The sequence below is a fragment of the Bidens hawaiensis genome, unplaced genomic scaffold (assembly GCF_021521415.1).
Source record: "Bidens hawaiensis isolate Kalapana, Puna unplaced genomic scaffold, B.hawaiensis_p1.1 tig00059965_1, whole genome shotgun sequence".
NCBI lineage: Eukaryota > Viridiplantae > Streptophyta > Magnoliopsida > Asterales > Asteraceae > Bidens > Bidens hawaiensis.
This window is the reverse complement of record NW_027500805.1, coordinates 43,994-66,900: the sequence shown is the minus strand read 5'-3', so window position 1 is coordinate 66,900 and position 22,907 is coordinate 43,994. Positions and strand designations below refer to the sequence as shown.

The window sequence follows — 22,907 nt, the reverse complement described above, 5'->3', positions numbered from 1 at the left end:
AAATTTTCGTATTCTCGAAGCCGGGCTGTGTCACCTCTTTTTAACTCCTCCATTAAACTATACCCACTGTTCTAATAACCATCCACATGACATCCCCACCGAAGTCATATTACTACAGTACAAAAATTCCATCTTTATAAATAAAAGATGTTTTTGATGAGATAAACTCGAAAACCATCATGGAAACTATTCCATCCTTCCAAACATGGTCCGGTCATGCTACTTCACCTCGGCAGTATACCCACACTCGTAGCCTCGTCATCCGAAGCAGCCGAACAAATCATGAAAACCCATGATATGTCATTTGCTAGTCGGCCTTACTCTGGTATCTTAGATATATTGTTGTATGGTTTTAAGGACCTAGCGTTTGCGCCTTATGGGGAGTATTGGAGGCAGTTAAGGAGCATTGTAGCATCACAACTTTTAAGCAGTGCACAGGTGAAGTCATTCAAGAATGTGAGACAAGAAGAGATTGGGCTTATGATTGGTATGCTTGAGAAAAGTTGTGGTTCGGTCGTTGATGTTACTCCGTTGTTTGATTCGCTTGCGGAAAATATTGTGTGCAGGTAAGTAAGGGTGTTTATCTGTTCGGTTTTTTTATTTATTTGGTTTGAAAATTATTTCGGTCGAAGAAAACATATGTGAACCGAATTCTAGTTCAAACCGAATAAACAAAATAACCTTATTTATTATTTTTTTTACCATTATATGTTATTTAATTTCGTTGGGCTAATAAGACTTAAAAAAATCGGTTCATGATTCGAAACTGGTTTTAGAACCAATTAATATGATCTTAGCGAAACCAGTGTTGTAAAAATCGCTTGTTGGGGCGTGGGGTGGGGACTAACGATTAATCGGGATTAGTCGAGATTAATCGGATCGGACTTTAATGTGTAATTTTCAGTTTTATATATACATGCACACATTTTATATGTAGTTTTCAGTTTTATATATACACTAACATATTTGGTTGGAATTTCGTTTGAAACCAGGGGTTTTTGCTGAAATCTCCCGTGGAAAACGGCTGATTTTGGTCGGAATCACACCGAAAACCGTTGTGTTTTGTCGGAATCTTGCCGGAAGCCGCCGGTTTTGGCCTAATTTGACCGGAAACCGCCGATTTTGGCCGGATTTTATCATTGACCGGTTAATTCTCCGACTAGCCCGAAATTAATTAGTGAAGTGGGGACTGACTAGTCGGGATTTTTGCAACACCGAGCAAAACTGGTGCGCACAGTTCTAAATGACAAAAATTAAAAAACCCTTCCTACTTTTATTTATTTCGTTTGAACCAAATTCAAATTATATGAAACCAAAAACCAAGCCAGTTTCTTGTAACTAGGTTCGGATTTAATTGGTTTCGATTCGATTCAGTTTTCAATTATCGGTTTCACACTGAATGATGAACACCCGGCCGTTTGTGTAGGGTGTCAATTGGGAGGACATGTGATGGGTTAGTTCTCACAAAGATTTTGAGAAAGTATCTAACCATGTTTACTCGGTTGAGCGTTGGGAGCTATATTCCATGGTTGTCGTGGGTCGATCGAGTGAGTGGCCTATTGGGGCAAGCTGAAGAAGTTACTAAAAAATTGGATGAGTTTCTTGAAGATGTTATTGAAGAACATGTGAACAAGAAGAGTACTGGGGACAATGATGGAAATGATGAAGCTAAAGATTTCATTGACATCTTGTTAAATGTCCAGAAGGATAACACAACTGGATTTAGCTTTGGGACAAATACCATAAAAGCTTTAATCACGGTAAGTAAGTTCTTGTCTTTGAGGTACGATGATGTGGTTTGGATTTTATGATTTAACCTAAATTTTACAGTGAACGATGGTCTAATTCGTATTACACCGAATTAATAAATAACCAAGATTAATCGACGGTTATGATTAAAATTCTTTTATTAACCGATTAGTCGGTTATGGTTATGGAAGGTTAAGGGTTAACAGAACCGAACCGAAAAAGAATTAACATATGATTACGTAGAGATGGAATATATATGTATTTATGAATTAGGTATATGTGTTCCATAACCGTATTTTTTTAATTTATAGTAAACTTTTAGAAAGAATTTCTAAACTACGACTAAAACAAGAAGATATTATGCTTATTTCCTTTATTATGAACTAGCGTTTTACCAAGTGCGTTGCATCAGGGTCGGTAGGTAAAATCCAAGCGGTGGTAAAATCCAAGCATTGCCAGTCCCAATCGTTGAGGCAGTAAGTCGACGTGAATTCGGTCGGTTTCGGTTACGTGCGTTATTGTACACAAACAAAAATCAAAAATAAAACAAAAAAATTATAAAAATTGAGATGAACCAATGAAGTGACGCCGGTTGGTAAAACTCAACCATTATCGTTCTCGGGCGTTTAGGCGGTGAGTCTATGGAAATTCGGTCAGTTTCTATCAGGTTCATTATGTACACAAACTAAAAAACAAAATCAACATTCGGTCGGTTTTCGTTACGTTCGTTACGGTACATGAACTAACACAAAACATGGTGAGTCTATGTGAATTATGTCGGTTTCTGTCACGTTTGTTACAATACCGGAAAAAAAAGAACAAAATAAAAATAAAAATTGGTACTTGGTCATTTTTCGTTACATTCGTTATAAACCGAAATTAAAACAAATATAAAATGACTTTAATCAATAAAATCTGTCTAAATTTTCTAATATGGTCGTTGAAACACCAAAATTGTCAATTACTATTAGTAGTAAATATAGTAACATGTCTAGCAAAATATCATTGGCCAATTCACTCAATTGTGCTTAACATGCCATGTGCTTGTTGCATGCTAATTAAATAGTGAAGTTGCTATTTAATTGCTAGTTTTTCAAATTAAAGTTTGCTTTAAAGGATTATGAAAGTTTGGTAGCAAGATATCATGGGTCAAATGTGCATCATTCAAGTAGGTTTTGTCATATTTTCATCCATTTTTCTTTAAATGTTTTTTTTAAGTGTATAATTAATTAAGAACCACATTTTAGGCTTCGATTTAGGGTTATTTAATCAGTTGTGTATGAAAACTTGTTGGGTTAATTAACTAAAATTAACCAAAACTAATCATAACCGATTAAATCCAAACCGAAACTAGCGGTTATTTGATGATTAAAGGTAAAAATTGTATCGAATCGTCATTTGCATTTTGCACACTTCCACTATTCAAGCTAAGTCCACCTATTTACTTTTTTGTTTTCTTTTTCTTTTTATCATAATTGATACATCAAGAAAATAACCGACAAGAAAAGTCCAAACATGGACACGCCTATATTTGTTGAGACTGACTGACAACATCAAAAAAATTTTTAGACGTGAATTTATTTTATTAAATAAAGTAAAAGTTAGTATTTTTCATCTAAAAAATGAAGAGTCATGTTCCAATCCATTAAAGCTTAAGGTTTTATATATTAAAAAGCATATTCTTTTAGTATCAATTTTAGTTATTTTAGTTTAAAAGGATGGAGTATGAATGCGCAATAGCTCATATTTTCATCTAAAATATGTATCGAATTTTAGCATGTTGACGTGTGTGAATATATATACAAAAGTCTAAGTAAAAGTTCCACACAAATCGGGTTTTAAAATAGGTTTCCACTTACAACAAAACCACACACGAAAGACAAGTGTACTTATCGTTTGTAATAAAGTGTCGGTAAGAACCAAGTATCAATCCATGGACATGGCAACTTTCTAGTACTAAATCTTTGTAAATGACCAACCGAACAAATAAATCTTGATTTGAATATTTAACTAATTAAACTAGCATATAATGAAAACAAAGCAAGTAAAAATACAAGAAAAACAATCAATCCAACAAACTACCTAGACAAGAATCCACTCTACTAACATGATAAAATAGTAATGATATGACAAAACATCATGAATCTAAACATAAATACTAGATTTTAATAAAGCAACCTAATACTAGCAAATAATCATCATGATGGGTTTTCAATCAAAAGATAAACATAGACTAACTTGTTTGTCAAAACAACAAAGTCTCATAATCAAAGGAAAGCTAGCATGAACAACATTCTAACCACCTAAGATTACTCTAAAGTAGCCAAATTAATGAAATTAATATAAACTTATGAACCTTTAACTAGCAAGTCATCACCAAGTCAAGAATCATAACAACACTCATCAATTTTCCAATATTAAGTGTAGGGTTTCATACTCATCAATAATTATATAACCAAGTTAATTTTTACTAGTCATTCCTAACTTAATAATATAAACACAGGAAAGATAACATTCAAAGTTTACAAACAAACATCAAGAACATAGTTTTCCAACATAAATGCCTAAACATTTGCAAAACTAACAAGGTTTTGTAACATAACAAGCATGAACACCATCAATATCAACTTATAAACTCAACCATATTCTTGAAATAACACCAATTTACCAAAATCATGCATAGATAATATATCACATTAGCAAAAGCTTCAACATTGTCTAGATAGCAAAAGTAACTAGCCCATAAGACTTAATACAACTACAATCAAACTAGAAATAAGCTTAAAAAACATGTTCAAGAACAAAGGAATGCAAACTAAGATCAAGCAAGGATTGAAGGATGCAATGATGAATCTTGTGTTGGTGGAAGCCTCCAAGAATCCCCAAAAATTGATGCACTTGGTTGGGAGAGAATCACCAAGACTCCACACACCAAAATGAAGTGAAAATAAGTGTTTATAAGCTTCTGGACAAAGTGCACGGTCATGCACAAAAAGTGCATGGTCGTGCACTATTTTGGGTATGTCAAACTTTCACTTTCGGCGGCTTAGAGTTGCAGGTTCCAAAAAAGTGCACGGTCATGCACAAAAAGTGCATGGTCGTGCGTTTCCGGGACTAGCTAGTGCACTTTCAAAATTAATGTGTCTTGTCCTCGGGATCGGATAGTGCACGGGCTCGTGCCCTCGGAAGTGCATGATGGTGCATAAAAAGTGCATGATGGTGCAGTTTCACTTTTGGCACGATAGTAGATGTGCACGGGTTCCAATAAAGTGGCACCGTCATGCACATAAGACGCATGATGATGTCGTTTCAGAGCATGGTCATGCACTTTCTTAGCATGGTCATGCACTTTGGCACGGTATCAGATGTGCACGGGTTCCGATAAAGGTGTACCATCATACCCATAAAGTGCATGATGGTGCAGTTGCTCAGCATGGCCATACACTTCCTTAGCATGGTCATGCACCTGCTCTCTGCATGGTCATGCACTTTCTTAGCATGGTCATGCACTTTTGGCAGATTCTTGATTTTTGTCCGAAAAACGCCATCTTTTCATCGTTTGTTCGTCGGGCGGGTGCCCGGACCTGCAAATTCATAAATAACTCAATTAAGTACCGAATACAACGAATTTGCATTGAGTTTTACCAAAATAAGAGGATAATTTGATACTAAAATGTGTACACTTTGTGTTACATCAAATATCCCCACACTTGAACTTTGCTTGTCCTCAATCAAATGAAACAAACTCCACAAAAACAAGAATAACCCGCAAGCAATAATCATTCAAAGTTTTTAAAAGATTTACAAGCAAACACTATTGATGTTTCCAAACAAGCCTATTAAAAATGAAGACATAGTATAAAGAACATTACATTTGTTGCCATCACATTCCCACCTTGCAAACCTCACAATGTTCACTCATACACTCGGCTATATTTAGTGATCATACATGTAATATTGTATGTTGAGAACACTCGATGCCAAGACGATGACCAAACAAAGCATAAGCTTGTTTAAGGCTCAAATCTAACCGACACATATATAGCATAAAACACGAGTACTTGAGGGTTGTAATTTGGCTTAGGGTTAGGGTGAGGAATTTTTGGGATGTAAGGCCCCATTACCGGTAGCCCTACTTTAGCGTCGGATTTACTCATAAACACAGTTCTACAAATCAGAGTTTATTAAAACTTTCGCGGAATATAAAAATGTAACTGTTTATTACAAAACATTTAATCTTTTCTTTAAAACCATAACATATATCATCACATTAAAACATCATTTCTTCCATCTTCAAATGCCAGCCGTTCGATCCATGCCATGTGCCAACCTCATGCTAGCTCTTTAATCATATTCACCTGCGTGCATACTAAAAGTCAGCTACGCTGAGTGATTTCTAGTTAATCAGGCGACATACAATACATACACATATATTACATACATACATATCTTAACCTTGTATAATTATCCATAAGAGGACGTCACATAATATCTATTAAAAGAACTATTACTATTTCCCTACTATTTATATTCTCCATAAAAGGACACTCTATATGTATATTCTCCATAGAAGGAACATCCTATATACTTCCATAGGAGGAACACTATGCTTTCCATTAAAGGAACACTATGCTTTCCATCAAAGGAACACGGGGCTTTCCATTAAAGGAACACTATGCTTTCTGTGACATCTGCCCCGAATCCGACCCGACCCAGGTACCCGTTTCCCTTATCCGATCTCTTTCTTTTATGATTTAATATTTATTTATACTTATATTTTACTTTTAATAATAATAATATATTTTCCTTCCCGCCTCTTTCTCTCTCTTTCTTTCCGCCTTCCTTTTCTCTTGTCGCCGTCTCGCCCTCCTGTTTAACCCCTCAGCCTTGTTTCCCTCTTTTTCTCCTAACTCTCCTTGTCCTTTGTTTCTTCCCGCCTAAGGTTGTCTGCGCAGCTCCACGCGCCAGACTCCTTTCAAGGAAGCCTGCGCGAAGACCAGTTGTTCCTGCGATACGCGAGGCGAACTGTTCTCGCAGCGCGCTAAGAATTGTAGTTCTTCTCGCAACGCGCTAAGAATGGTAGTTCTTCCCGCGACGCGCTAAGAATTTTAGTTCTTCTCGCAGCGCGCTAAGAATGGTAGTTCTTCCCGCGACGCGCTAAGAATTGTAGTTCTTCTCGCAGCGCGCTAAGAATTATAGTTCATCCCACGACGCGCGAAGAATTATAGTTCTTCCCGCGACGCGCTAGGAATTGTAGTTCCTCCCGCGGCGCGCTAAGAAATGTGATTCTTCCCGCGGCGCGCCTTAGCCTTCTCGCGCGCAAGCTTTCTCGCGCTATGTCTTGTATCTTTTCTTCTGTTATCCAGCCTATTTGCTTTTGTGATGTCTTATCTCCTGTGTTGTTGACCTGACCTATCTTATGTCTGAAAAGCCACTTTTGGCGCAGCATGCGCACCAACCCCATTGGTTGGCAGAAAAAGTGACTGACATTATCTTTTGAGATCTGCTTTTTCCATGCTTGACCTATACCTTTATCTGACCCGCCCATGCTTTTACTGTTACCTGTCAGCTTTTCCTTGCCCCCTGCAGCTGCCATATCTTTTGATATCTTTTGCTTTTGGAATCTTTTACTTTTTGGAGATCTTTTCCCCTTTTCTAGGGATTGTGTTCCCTAGGGTTTTCCCTATAAATAATAATGCTATTTTCTTAACACTACACACACAAACACTTATTATCTTTATCTTCCTTTGCTCTCTGCCGTTGTCCTCGGTCGCCTCCTCTCTCTGCCTTCGTCCTCTCTCCTGTTCTGCCCTGTTTTCCGGTAATATATAATATATATAATAATTTGTTTAATTTACTTATTAATTATGCTAACTTATAATCAAGACTTAGAACCAATCGTTAAAACAATAATCTTTAATTATAGGTTAACTTGTGCTTGTTTAAAGTTGGTTCTTGCTTTATCTTACACCGCATCGTTTATCAAGTGAGTAATCTCGTACCTAATCCCTTTTTATTTTAATGTTTTGGGATGTTCATGTGTTCATACAAACTTAGAGTCTTAAACTTGTTTATGAACTTTAGTCGCGCAGTATCCCATGTGTTGAGGACGTTTACTTGGCTGTTTATTTGTATGTGTGTATCATTAACCGCTTTGTTCGGCCTATTCCGAAGTTTTCATGGATCCATTAGATGAACACGGGAGACCTATCGTTTACGGTTTTCTTTGTTTACACTTGCACAGATGTTTTCTTGTTTTTTTTTGCTCATTTGGGAGCACGGATTGAACTATGAACTATGATCTATTTAGGCTTGATCACAATCTGATTACACCCTTGTTAAACACCAGACATACACGTGTTGCGCGCAGTGATTATTGTTATCTATGTATTGTATTAAACTTGATTTCTCACCAACACGCAAGTGTTTGACGTTTTATTTTAACACATGTTCAGGTTTGCTATAGCTACATTTGGAGCTTGTGGACACGTAGGACGTTTTTACTTTTGGACCTAGATTAAAATGTATCAAGACAAGTTATTATTGTTCGAATATTTTGTCTTATAATATATTGATTTATGTTGATTTATGTTATCTTGTGTTTACGTTGCGCGTGCGCGAATGAATATATTTATTAAATATTGACACCCAATAGTGTCACGAGTAATGAAACAATATGTGGCGCCCCGATGTATAATCCGCCTTTGGTCGGGGTGTTACAGATTGGTATCAGAGCTCGTTGACTTTAGGATAGGTGGTTAGACGTAACGGCCTAGAATATCTAAGAGTCCCTTCTCGCGCATGAGAGAAATCTCATGTTTGCGCGCTTATTGTTAATTACTCGTTATTTATAAATATGCTTGCGCAGACGCAGCGTATGGTTTTATGTTTTATTTCGCGATATTTCGATTTTTGCTGAATTTCGATTTTTATTGATTTTACTTACATATTCGTTTGTTGGGATTGAAAATCCGAAAAGTCATGGTGATACATGAATAGTTGATTTTCAAATTCCATTTACGATTATGTTCTGAGGTTGGAGACTTGAAAAGTCATGGTGATACATGAATTGTCAACCTCCAATACTCATTTTCTTGTATATTTTATATTGAGGATTGAAAAGTCATGGTGATACATGAATCGTCAATCTCCAATACTCGTTTACTCGTCATTTTAAATTGAGAATTCGGAAAGTCATGATGATACATGAATTGTCGATTCTCGATTCGAATTTGTTATCTGTATTAAGTTTGCATTCAAATTCATGTTTTACTTTAACTGTTGATGGTATCTAACCCCGCGAAACCAAGCTTTATAAGATTAAACTTTGCGCTAAGATATTAACAAAATTAAAACTTTTATAGAATGCCTCCGCTATCTCGCCGTCATCAGAGGAGAGAAGCCTCGCGCATTCGTAGACAGCAACGTTCCCAGGAAATGGCCGCCGCAATAGCCCAAGCTTTGAGCCAAAACAATACCTCCGGTTACAACATTAAGTCCTTTAACGCGGGTAACCCCCCAAAGTTCACAGGTCTTGAAGGAGCCACCGTGATGCTCCAGTGGCTTGAGAAAATAGAAAACACTTTCCTCCACACCCAATGCCCCTCAGACAGACGAACCCTATATGCTTCCAGTGTCCTGGAATCTAGAGCGCTTACATGGTGGAATGGAGTAGCTCATGCGCGTGGCGCAGAAACTGCTTCTAGCATGCCCTGGGGGGAATTCAAAGAAATTCTGACGCGAGAATTCTGCCCTCCCAACGAAGTTAAGCGCCTGGAGGAGGAATTTTGGAATCTTAAGCAATACAGCGGTGAAGCGCGCGAGTACGCGGCGCGCTTCCATGAACTAAGCCTGCTTGTCCCTCACCTTGTTACCCCTTCCCGCCGAGCCATAGAGAAATTCCTTGGGGGTCTCCCCATGGAAATTCAAGATTCTGTATGGGCCAGAAACCCAGCAACCCTCTCTGACGCCATCGAGTTGGCCGCTGTGCTCAGCGACAACCATGTCAGAGCAGGAACCCTGTTCCTGCGGGGATCTGAAAAGACCAAACCCACCAAGACTGTCCCTGAACCAACAGAAACCAAACCAGAACCCTCAAACCGTAACAACCTCAAGCGCAGGCGCAAAGCCTATGCGCTTACCAGCCCGCCCATTGTCCAGCAACCCATCTACCAACCTCCAGTTTACGCGCCTAACCCACTGTCAACCTACCCAACACCTCCTGTAGTCCATAACTATGCCTTAACCAATCCGGCACTCCCTGCCCCGCCACCTAAGAAACCTTACACAGGAACCCAACCCTTTTGCCCAACCTGTAGACTTCACCACCCAACCCAAACCCCTTGTCGACAATGTAACCGATGTGGCCGCGTTGGTCACTCAGCTGAGTACTGTAGGGTCCCTTCCGCCAACCCAATCGCACAAACACCACCAACCTACCCGCAGAACCCACAACCAACCTACCAAAACCCACGACCCAGATCGTGCTTTAACTGCGGTGATCCCAGTCATTTCCGGAACGCGTGCCCGAGACTACAAGTGCAAATCACGCAAGCGAATCCGGTGAACCAGATTTCGAATCAAGTGACGCGCGGACGAGCTTTTAACATAACCGCGCACCAAGCGCAAGCGAATAATGACGTAGTTAATGGTACATTTTTGCTTAACGGATTTTATGCTTCTGTACTTTTTGATACTGGCGCCGACCGAAGTTTTATTTCTCGCGCGTTTGAGCAGAAGCTTGCGCGACCGCGCAGCGATTTAAAAGAAAATTTTTCAGTTGAATTGGCTAATGGTGAAACTGTTTTAATTAACTCCGTGATTAAGGATTGCACGCTTAACCTTAACGAAAACGATTTTCTGATCGACCTCATCCCCATGCCTCTTGGAAGCTTTGATGTTATTATTGGTATGGACTGGCTCTCGAAGAATCGCGCCGAAGTTATTTGCGCCAAGAAGTTGATTCGCATTCCTCGAGAAAATGGTGATCTTCATATCTACGGCGAGAAACCCTCCAGTGGTCTTAAACTTATGTCTTGCGCCGAAGCCCGAAGGCTCATGCGGAAAAGGTGTATTGCATTCTTAGCCCATGTGGTTAAACCCGATGAAGGAAAGAAGAAGCTTCGCGATATCCCTGTTGTGCGTGATTTCCCTGAAGTTTTTCCTGATGATCTTCCTGGTATCCCTCCCGCTCGTGAAGTCGAGTTTCGTATTGATCTTGTCCCTGGTGCTTCCCCCGTAGCCAAATCTCCTTACCGTCTTGCACCCGCTGAAATGCAAGAATTGGCAAGTCAACTTCAAGAGTTGACCGCTAAAGGATTCATTCGCCCTAGCTCTTCGCCCTGGGGTGCTCCGGTGTTGTTCGTTAAAAAGAAAGATGGTACGTTTCGCATGTGTATCGATTACCGCGAGTTGAACAAGCTCACCATTAAGAACCGGTATCCCTTACCACGTATTGACGACCTCTTTGATCAGCTCCAAGGTGCCTCTTGTTTCTCCAAGATTGATCTCCGCTCTGGCTATCACCAGTTGCGCATCCGCGATGAAGATATTCCCAAGACTGCTTTTCGAACTCGTTATGGCCACTTTGAATTCTTGGTCATGTCCTTCGGTTTAACCAACGCACCCGCCGTTTTCATGGATCTAATGAATCGGGTGTGTAGGCCTTTCTTGGATAAATTCGTGATTGTGTTTATCGATGACGTTCTGATTTATTCTAAGACCAAGGCCGAGCATGAGCAACATCTTCGGTTGGTGTTGCAAAAGCTTAGAGCCGAGCAGCTCTTTGCCAAGCTCTCCAAGTGTGAATTTTGGTCGGATGAAGTACAGTTTCTTGGCCATGTTGTTAACAAGATGGGTATCCATGTCGATCCATCCAAAATTGAAGCAATCAAGAACTGGATTACGCCATCCACTCCTACCGAGATCCGTTCCTTTCTGGGCTTAGCTGGTTATTACCGGCGCTTCATTTCGAACTTCTCGAAGATCGCTTTGCCTTTAACAGCTCTAACGCACAAAGGTAAACCGTATATTTGGGGCTCGAAGCAAGAAGAAGCCTTTCTGACGCTCAAGCGTTTGTTGTGTGAAGCTCCTGTCCTTGCGCTACCTGAGGGTAATGAAGATTTTGTCGTATATTGCGATGCATCCAACCAAGGTCTCGGTTGTGTTCTTATGCAACGAGGCAAGGTTATCGCTTACGCATCAAGGCAACTCAAGGTTCATGAAAAGAATTATACAACTCACGACCTCGAACTAGGCGCAGTGGTATTTGCCTTGAAGATCTGGAGACACTACCTTTATGGTACTAAGTGTATCCTCTACACTGACCATAAAAGCCTTCAGCATATCTTTGATCAAAAGGAACTCAACATGAGACAACGCCGATGGAACGAACTCATCAGCGATTACGATTGTGAGATCCGGTATCATCCTGGTAAGGCTAATGTGGTAGCTGATGCGCTCAGCCGTAAACCCAGCCAGCTTAACTGTATCTTGCCGCGCACGCAGCTTCACTTTGCGCCGATTCAGAGCAATCTTGAATCGCGCATTCGTGACGCGCAGCGCGCATCCATCAGTGATGGTAACCTTCGCGCCGAGTTAGCGTGTGGCGCAGAAGCGCATTTTGTGCCCAATCTGAGTGGAATTCTCTGCTATCTCAATCGCATCTGGATTCCCTTTGATGAGAATCTTCGCGCTGATATCCAGAGTGAAGCGCATAAATCTCGATATTCCGTTCATCCTGGCGCTGATAAGATGTACAAGGATTTGCGCATTACTTATTGGTGGCCCGGTATGAAAAAGGATATTGCTGTGTTCGTAGCTAAATGCCTGACTTGTTCTAAGGTAAAAGCTGAACATCAACGCCCATCTGGTTTGCTCGAACAACCAGAAATTCCTACGTGGAAATGGGAAGGTATAGCGATGGACTTTATTACCAAGTTACCTTTGACAGCAAGCAAGCATGATAGCATTTGGGTAATAGTGGATCGTTTGACTAAGTCTGCTCACTTTCTGCCCATTCGTGAAAACTACCGTGTTGAGCAACTCGCGCAGCTTTATGTCAAGGAAATTGTCTGCCGCCATGGTACTCCTTTGAGCATCATATCCGATCGCGATGGCCGTTTTATATCCCGCTTTTGGAAATCTCTCCAATCTGCGCTAGGAACTCGCTTGGACATGAGTACGGCATATCATCCTCAGACTGACGGTCAGTCTGAGCGAACTATTCAAACTCTTGAGGATATGCTCCGATCTTGTGTTCTTGATTTTGGAGGTAATTGGGATTCACACCTGCCTTTGATCGAGTTCTCTTATAATAACAGCTATCATTCCAGTATTGGTATGGCCCCATTTGAAGCACTTTACGGTCGTAAGTGCCGCTCCCCGATTTGTTGGAGCGAAGTGGGTGAAGCTCAAATCACAGGACCCGAACTTGTTCAAGAGACAACCGATAAAATCGCCAAGATCCGTGATCATCTGCTGACTGCCAGAAGCCGACAGAAGAGTTACGCAGATCGCAGGCGAAAGCCTCTCGAATTTCAAGTTGGTGATCTTGTTCTCCTCAAAGTGTCGCCCTGGAAGGGTGTTGTCCGCTTTGGGAAGAAAGGTAAGCTTGCTCCTCGATATGTTGGACCATTTAAGATTCTCGCGCGTGTAGGAAAAGTTGCCTACAGACTTGACCTGCCGCCCGCGCTCAGTAATGTGCATCCAACGTTCCATGTATCCAATCTCAAGAAGTGTTTAGCTGACGAGAACCTTCACATTCCACTTGATGAAGTTCAAGTTGATGAATCTATGCATTTCGTTGAGAAGCCTGTTGAGATTATGGATCGCGAGGTTAAGCAAACCAAGCGCAGTCGCATCCCTATCGTGAAAGTTCGCTGGGAGTCCAAGCGCGGAGCCGAGTTTACATGGGAAAGGGAAGGTCAAATGAAGATCAAGTACCCGCACCTGTTCTCTGCGCAACCTACTTCGAGATAAATTTCGGGACGAAATTTCTTAAAGTAGGGGAGACTGTGACATCTGCCCCGAATCCGACCCGACCCAGGTACCCGTTTCCCTTATCCGATCTCTTTCTTTTATGATTTAATATTTATTTATACTTATATTTTACTTTTAATTATAATAATATATTTTCCTTCCCGCCTCTTTCTCTCTCTTTCTTTCCGCCTTCCTTTTCTCTTGTCGCCGTCCCGCCCTCCTGTTTAACCCCTCAGCCTTGTTTCCCTCTTTTTCTCCTAACTCTCCTTGTCCTTTGTTTCTTCCCGCCTAAGGTTGTCTGCGCAGCTCCACGCGCCAGACTCCTTTCAAGGAAGCCTGCGTGAAGACCAGTTGTTCCTGCGATACGCGAGGCGAACTGTTCTCGCAGCGGGCTAAGAATTGTAGTTCTTCTCGCAGCGCGCTAAGAATGGTAGTTCTTCCCGCGACGCGCTAAGAATTTTAGTTCTTCTCGCAGCGCGCTAAGAATGGTAGTTCTTCCCGCGACGCGCTAAGAATTGTAGTTCTTCTCGCAGCGCGCTAAGAATTATAGTTCATCTCACGACGCGCGAAGAATTATAGTTCTTCCCGCGACGCGCTAGGAATTGTAGTTCCTCCCGCGGCGCGCTAAGAAATGTGATTCTTCCCGCGGCGCGCCTTAGCCTTCTCGCGCGCAAGCTTTCTCGCGCTATGTCTTGTATCTTTTCTTCTGTTATCCAGCCTATTTGCTTTTGTGATGTCTTATCTCCTGTGTTGTTGACCTGACCTATCTTATGTCTGAAAAGCCACTTTTGGCGCAGCATGCGCACCAACCCCATTGGTTGGCAGAAAAAGTGACTGACATTATCTTTTGAGATCTGCTTTTTCCATGCTTGACCTATACCTTTATCTGACCCGCCCATGCTTTTACTGTTACCTGTCAGCTTTTCTTGCCCCCTGCAGCTGCCATATCTTTTGATATCTTTTGCTTTTGGAATCTTTTACTTTTTGGAGATCTTTTCCCCTTTTCTAGGGATTGTGTTCCCTAGGGATTCCCTATAAATAATAATGCTATTTTCTTAACACTACACACACAAACACTTATTATCTTTATCTTCCTTTGCTCTCTGCCGTTGTCCTCGGTCGCCTCCTCTCTCTGCCTTCGTCCTCTCTCCTGTTCTGCCCTGTTTTCCGGTAATATATAATATATATAATAATTTGTGTAATTTACTTATTAATTATGCTAACTTATAATCAAGACTTATAACCAATCGTTAAAACAATAATCTTTAATTATAGGTTAACTTGTGCTTGTTTAAAGTTGGTTCTTGCTTTATCTTACACCGCATCGTTTATCAAGTGAGTAATCTCGTACCTAATCCCTTTTTATTTTAATGTTTTGGGATGTTCATGTGTTCATACAAACTTAGAGTCTTAAACTTGTTTATGAACTTTAGTCGCGCAGTATCCCATGTGTTGAGGACGTTTACTTGGCTGTTTATTTGTATGTGTGTATCATTAACCGCTTTGTTCGGCCTATTCCGAAGTTTTCATGGATCCATTAGATGAACACGGGAGACCTATCGTTTACGGTTTTCTTTGTTTACACTTGCACAGATGTTTTCTTGTTTTTTTTGCTCATTTGGGAGCACGGATTGAACTATGAACTATGATCTATTTAGGCTTAATCACAATCTGATTACACCCTTGTTAAACACCAGACATACACGTGTTGCGCGCAGTGATTATTGTTATCTATGTATTGTATTAAACTTGATTTCTCACCAACACGCAAGTGTTTGACGTTTTATTTTAACACATGTTCAGGTTTGCTGTAGCTACATTTGGAGCTTGTGGACACGTAGGACGTTTTTACTTTTGGACCTAGATTAAAATGTATCAAGACAAGTTATTATTGTTCGAATATTTTGTCTTATAATATATTGATTTATGTTATCTTGTGTTTACGTTGCGCGTGCGCGAATGAATATATTTATTAAATATTGACACCCAATAGTGTCACGAGTAATGAAACAATATGTGGCGCCCCGATGTATAATCCGCCTTTGGTCGGGGTGTTACACTTTCCATTAAAGGAACACTCTGTATATTATCCGTATAGGGAACTCTGTATATAAGTTATCACTTAATATCCATATAAGGATACAATCATAGCTATCCTTGGCAATACATGCAATATCCGAAGATCGTTCACGTATCGACAAGTAATCATCCCTGCATTTCATAAAATATCCATATCTTTATTTATAACCTAACGGTACATGCAGTATCCGAAGATCGTTCACGTACCGACAAGCAATCATTCATACCGTAAACATATATCACATAGGGCATACACTTATCACTTAGGATAAGTGTATTAACTGATCACATCGAGTATGCACACAGCCCCGAAAACATAACAAGGAAATGGGGCTAGAAACTCACCTGAACTCGGTTACTTCTTCTGCTAACGGTTACTCCTTCTTGAGCTGTGCGCGTCTAACTGTTTAATAATTACAGTATTAAGTACCGCTCTAGTCATCTCATTGCTACTTAATTAGTCTTACACGTCTAAGCTGTTTTACTTCATTAAATCATTACCTGGTTAGTTAATCGTTACTCATTAACCTTTAAAGGTATCTTTCATAAATTGCAAACTCCAAGGGCTGTTATGTAATTATATAATTCTTTTCTAAGTCCAGGGACCATTCTGTCTTTATATTAAACTCCTAGTTCGTTACTTTTCCCTTAACGAATTGGGTAAAGAATCATCCTCTGATTCGCTAAGCTCCCATAACGAACTAGCTAACGAATCACCCTCTGATTCGCTAAGCTCCCATAACGAACTAGCAAACGAATCACCCTCTGATTCGCTAAGCTCCCATAACGAACTAGCTAACGAATCACCCTCTGATTCGCTAAGCTCCCATAACGAACAAGCTAACGAATCACCCTCTAATTCGCTAAGCTCCCATAACGAACTAGCTAAAGAATCACCCATAACGAATCACCCATAGTTCTTATCCAGAATTTGACTCAAGGGTCAAAGTCAAAATCGTCAAGAACAGCAAATAGTCAACAGATCTTAGATCTGCAATTAAACCTTCGTTTCTTAACCAAATATCACGATTTTGGTATCAACGGAATCGTCTGACCAGCGCCTACAAACCCCAACCATCAAATCGGCCTAACTTCGATGTTTAAGGGGTGCGATTTAGGCATATAGGTTACGGGTTCTTTTAGGTTAACAATTAACCTATCAAATGCTAATCAATTCCAGTAATATTTGTTGTTTTGGGTTCGTTTATAACAAACTAACACAGATCTATGATTTCCCAAATCAAACCGAACCTATACGAACGATTTCTAACTATAAACGTACCTTGAACGAGTCGAACTACGAACACGGTTAAGCCTTGATGTTGTTTTGGTCCGTCACGACGTTCCAGCACCAACAAGCACGGGTTTTCGCCTTCGGATCTTGGTTCGGGTTATAAGATGGTGTTGTGTGTGTTTTCTAAGGTGTAGGCTATGGTGTAGAGATTGATAATAATGGAAAGGATTAGGGTTTAAGGGGTATTTATCCTCCCTTAAGCCCATGGACCTAAGGCCCATCTTTCCCTTTTGGTCCATAATTAAGTCCATCTAAAAGCCTACTTATCCTATCATATTTTATAATTATTATTATTATCCGAACGAAAAATTGGGATGTTACATGAGAAAAGTGGCTAAAAAGGCTAGAAAATCCGGAACTAAGCTAGCTAAAAATAAAAACTAACTAAACCAAGTGGTCTAAACGAACCAAGAGCTAACAAACCAACAATTGCTCTTTGAAATCAAACTTCATCAATATGGGATGAACTAAATTTCTTATTCTTTTCTTCTTTTCTTGTAACATTTTTTTTTTCTTTTTTTTTTGCGTGTTTTTTTTTTTTTTGCATAAAGACTACAGAAATGAATACAAACTAATAAAACACTTTGGGAGATAGCATTGTGCTTCTAATATTCCCAAGTGATAAAATACATGAAAATTAAATGAAAAACAAACTAACTTAGCCGAACCGGATTTCTAACCAAAAATGGGTGAAAAATAAAAGGCTTTATGACTAAGTGGGCGATAAAAATAGGGCGAAAAAGAAAAACACGGGAAAAGGCTAAACATGGGCTACTAGGGGAATAATGTGGGTAAGGGAAATATAAGTGAAAAATGGCTTGACATGGGTTTATCCTAAATTCCTCAAATGGTTTATACTATGTATGTGTATATGGTTTGAAATGCATGCTAAAAACAAGTTCCACTTTGCAATAATCACCCGGCTCACTCAATTGCCCGCAAAAACATGAGCAAAAATAACTGGCGAGGCTAACTCACGGAAACGGGCGGAATGGGTAATTTTTGCAAAGTAAGAATGTGAATCTTTTTGTATGTCATGTTTAAAGGTATGTCTTTTTAAAGATTTTAGGTTTGAATGTCTTATAGATTTGTGCTTCAGAACAATGCAATTAAAGTTTGAATTGAAAATTGCTTAATGGCTATTATTTGTTACAAAAATTTATTTAGGAGTTTTGCAAAAAAAATTAATTTTAGACAAATAAAGTTCAAATTCCCTCCCCACACTTGAATTGTACAATGCCCTCGTTGTACAAAAAATAACTATAAAAGTAAGTGCAAAAGAGAGAACAGAAAAACTCCCCTGAAATCCAGAAATCTGCCAAAACCAAAGACCCGACAACGCGTGAAAGTATCCAAAACCAAAACATGCCACTGACATACTAACAAACACATTATAAACCCATCATATATAATAAAAGCATCCAACAAACATCATACCACAACCAACATAATCCAAACCATCAATATATAGTTTGCAACAAAACAAAGTACTTAAAAAAACACACACAAATGGGTTGCACCGACGAGGGAAAACGGTGCAACCCTACATACTACCATAACCAAAACACATGAAAATCCTAAACATGCTACATTTCGCAATAGTCGATAGCTAGACTCATAACCCCTTAATAACGGGTGGCTCTTTGATATTGAAAATTGTTATACGACCCGTTTAGTTCGATGAGTTTACCATGGGTTTGTAAGAAATTGATGGTAAACATAAAAAGTGTTTTAGAAAAAATAAATAAACGGGTCATGCCACCAACACTTAAATTTACCCGGACCAAACCTGATACAATTTATGTAGTGAAGAAGGCGATCATCTCGACACCCCTTTATACTTTTGATGTGTTCATATGACCATTGACACGCCCTGAACTGTAGTTGGTACGGCTTTCTCCATGCCCTCTCCCGTGGTGTTTTTGATTTGGGTGGCGATCCACCATCATGCTCATCCATGTCACACCCCGGCTTAGGGCCTAGGCGTATGACCAATAGTTGGTACCTGTTTTGTAAATACATCAGAGTTGCGGTTTATTTTAGCGGAAGACTTTGGTTGAATAAAATATTAATTTATTTGAAACTTCTCGGATAATAATTACCCGAGTGTTTGATTCATAAATCGTATTTTGAATCTTGTTTATAAGTGTTTGATTCATAAATCGTATTTTGAATCTTGTTTATAATATTTTAATGATTTAATATTGAGCCATCTTTACCTTGAAAGCGTCTATCATCATGAATGATTATGTTCCTTGCTACCTGTACTAATATGTTTTCCTGAAATGTGGGGAAAATACGTCAGCTATATGCTGGTGAACATGTATGACTCTATAAAACATTTGAATGACATTACAATACAAATATAGTTTTCTCTACAAGCTCAGCGGCATCATTTCTACTTCCGGTTTATGTACCACTGCCCTACACACACAATTATTCCCGAGCCACGCAGCCCTTAATGGGAAGCTAGTTATGACCATTAGCCCGCGGCCACGTAGCATTTGAATGATTAGGCTGAACGGTTATGGTTGGATCCAGACACATGTGTATTCGGTCTGAGTTGCTTTTAATTTCTATCTTGTATTAAAACGTTTTAGAGATAACATAATCTCGTGTAAACATTGACTGACTCGTTAAGACAAACACCCATTCATCCTATCGAGTATAAATATGTTTTGACTGATTAAAAAGGTTAACGTATTCACGTTATAAAAGGTTTGAACGTATTCACCTGTGATTGTCTGTTCTGAATGATATGGTGATCTCGTTTGAAACCTTGACTGTGAATGAATGAATGATTGATTGATTGACCTATAATAAAATAGGTATATAAATATCTAGATTCTTACTTGATCCGGCTACAGACCCTTAGTCTGGTTTTGATAGCTTTGAACCTTGATTGATCATTTGTTTGAATAAAATATTGAGACATATAGTCTTTTTATTTATTTACCAAATCATATGCTGAGTTTCGGACAAAAACTCAAAGTGCACGGTCATGCACAAAAAGTGCATGGTCGTGCACTATTTTGGGTAAGTCAAACTTTCACTTTCGGCGGCTCGGAGTTGCAGGTTCCAAAAAAGTGCACGGTCATGCACAAAAAGTGCATGGTCGTGCGTTTCCGGCACTAGCTAGTGCACTTTCAAAATTAATGTGTCTTGTCCTCGGCATCGGATAGTGCACGGGCTCGTGCCCTCGGAAGTGCATGATGGTGCACAAAAAGTGCATGATGGTGCAGTTTCACTTTCGGCACGATAGTAGATGTGCACGGGTTCCAATAAAGTGGCACTGTCATGCACATAAGGCGCATGATGGTGCCGTTTCAGAGCATGGTCATGCACTTTGGTACGGTATCAGATGTGCACGGGTTCCGATAAAGGTGCACCATCATACCCATAAAGTGCATGATGGTGCAGTTGCTCAACATGGCCATACACTTTCTTAGCATGGTCATGCACATGCTCTCTGCATGGTCATGCACTTTCTTAGCATGATCATGCACTTTTGGCAGATTTTTGATTTTTGACCGAAAAACGCCATCTTCTAATCGTTTATTCGTCGGGTGGGCGCCCGGACCTGCAAATTCATAAATAACTCAAATAAGTACCGAATACAACGAATTTGCATGGAGTTTTACCAAAATTAAAGGATAATTTGATACTAAAATGTGTACACTTTGTGTTACATCACATGCCCCGATCACCCTTTATTCCCCCTTGTAGTATATTGAAGTGTTCAAATTCTCATTTAACTCTCCCATCGCGAAACAAGATCCATAAATGTTGGAGTACATGTTGTTAGCTAATTGCCAAACTAAAATAATCTATTGCGTATTTTATTAAAGGATGTGTTTTAAATTGTAGGATATATTTGGCGGTGGAATTGATAACACATCTACAAATCTAGAGTGGATGTTGTACGAGCTAATAAGAAACCCAAGAGTAATGAAAAAGCTACAAAAGGAAATAACGGAAGTAGCACAAGGAAGATCCATAATTACCGAGGAAGATTTAGACAAAATGCAATATCTAAAAGCCGTCATAAAAGAGAGCATGCGATTGCATCCTCCACTTCCGTTACTTCTTCCTCATATAGCAATCCAAGATGTCAAAATAATGGGTATGATGTTCCATCTAGCACACAAGTTTTGGTCAATGCTTGGAAAATAGGACGAGATTCAAGGTTGTGGGAAGAACCAGAAGAGTTTATGCCTGAGAGGTTTTTGACAAACTCGATCAACTATAAAGGGCATCACTTTGAGTGGCTCCCATTTGGTGTTGGTAGGAGATCATGTCCCGGTGTTCTGTTTAGTGTAGCTATCTTCGAACTTGCAATAGCGAATATTGTATACAAGTTTGATATGGCGTTGCCTAATGGAGTTAATCATGAGGATTTGGATATGAGTGAGAAATTTGGTATAACGGTTCATAGGAAGTTCCCATTGCTTGTTACCGCAACTCCTCGGTTCTAGTGGCTGCCTATATGTATCATAATGCTAAATAAATGATTTTCTTGGCGTAGTTGAACGGCATATTAAACAAAAGCTTGTATTCAATGGAGAAATATGAAGAAACGTGAAAAGGATCACACAAGGAATTCATTTTAAAAAAAAAGAACATGAATTAGTGGAAAATATGGAAAACCGTAATATTTAGTGGTTTAAGATGAATGGATTAGAAAACAAAACGAATTCATTCCTCTCTTTTTTAACAACAAGATAGATATTGATAGAGAAAAAGAGCTAGCAAGCTAGAAGCTAGACAAATACATCAAAACATTGAAAGATTACATTATATGAGTAGTGAGTATCAATCTTCCCATACTAAATATCCAAACCTTGCCCCATTCTTAATCTCCTTTATAACTTTGTCCACATTCTTTTTGTAGTTGTTGAAGATTCTATCATAGTGTGCTCTACAAATATACCAAATTGTCGCCATGATAATGCCCATACAGCCATACTCATTTTCTAGTACACCTTATTTCCTCGAGTTACCTCCATGAACTTCAACCTATCTTTAATCGAGTTCATTGTATCAAATTTCATTTTCGAACTTGAGCTAACACTTTTTCAAATCTCATTCGAGAATTACACGAGGTTAATTAGAAGGTGATCTACATATTATAAAGCCCCCTCACAACCCATTACAAAAGGTATAAGTAAATATAGATGAATTTTTTTTTTCAACTATTAAAAAATTGCGATATGTGTCTTTTAACAAACTTAACCCAAATTGTCACTCCTAAATAAAGAATCTGGCCCACCTCCAATTGAGACTTCTGTTAACTTCGATAGAGCAATATCCATAACTCTCCACTGATACTACCGAATCGGTATCAGTACTCGTTTTTCTCATCCTTCCCTAAGTCTCCTTCCAACACGCACCAATTTCACAAAACTGACCCATAAATCTGACGAATGCGCCTTAAACCTCCAAAGCCACTTTGCCAACAACGGTAAGTTCGTAGCTTTTATGCTGCCTACACCAACCCGCCAATTTGTTTCAGTTTCAACCAATGCGTCCCAAGCTACATTTAGTTCTCGAGCCGACTTGAGAACTACATTTAGTTAATTCATCCATACCCATAATGAAAAGAAAATGAGCAAGGGGGTTGCCTTGATTACATGGAAAATAAACTTTGTTTTTCTAGTATGTATTTTGGTGACACTATTTATATTTGTATGCTACAAAGTAAGATATTATCTGAGATTTACATTATATTGAAATTAACCATTTTTTCTATATATTTTAAACATTTTATAATGAGGATAATATGTATATTGTAATTTATCATTTTTTG

General features: G+C 39.3%; 1 pseudogene across 1 annotated transcript; it reads left to right on the top strand.

Moving 5' to 3' along the window:
* Positions 1-204: 204 nt before the first annotated feature.
* LOC143602868 (cytochrome P450 Tp4149 pseudogene) lies at positions 205-21,598 on the top strand (annotated as a pseudogene). Its single transcript, XR_013147932.1, has 3 exons — positions 205-566; positions 1,427-1,760; positions 20,969-21,598. The product of XR_013147932.1 is annotated as a cytochrome P450 Tp4149 pseudogene (transcript).
* The last annotated feature ends 1,309 nt before the right edge of the window (positions 21,599-22,907 follow it).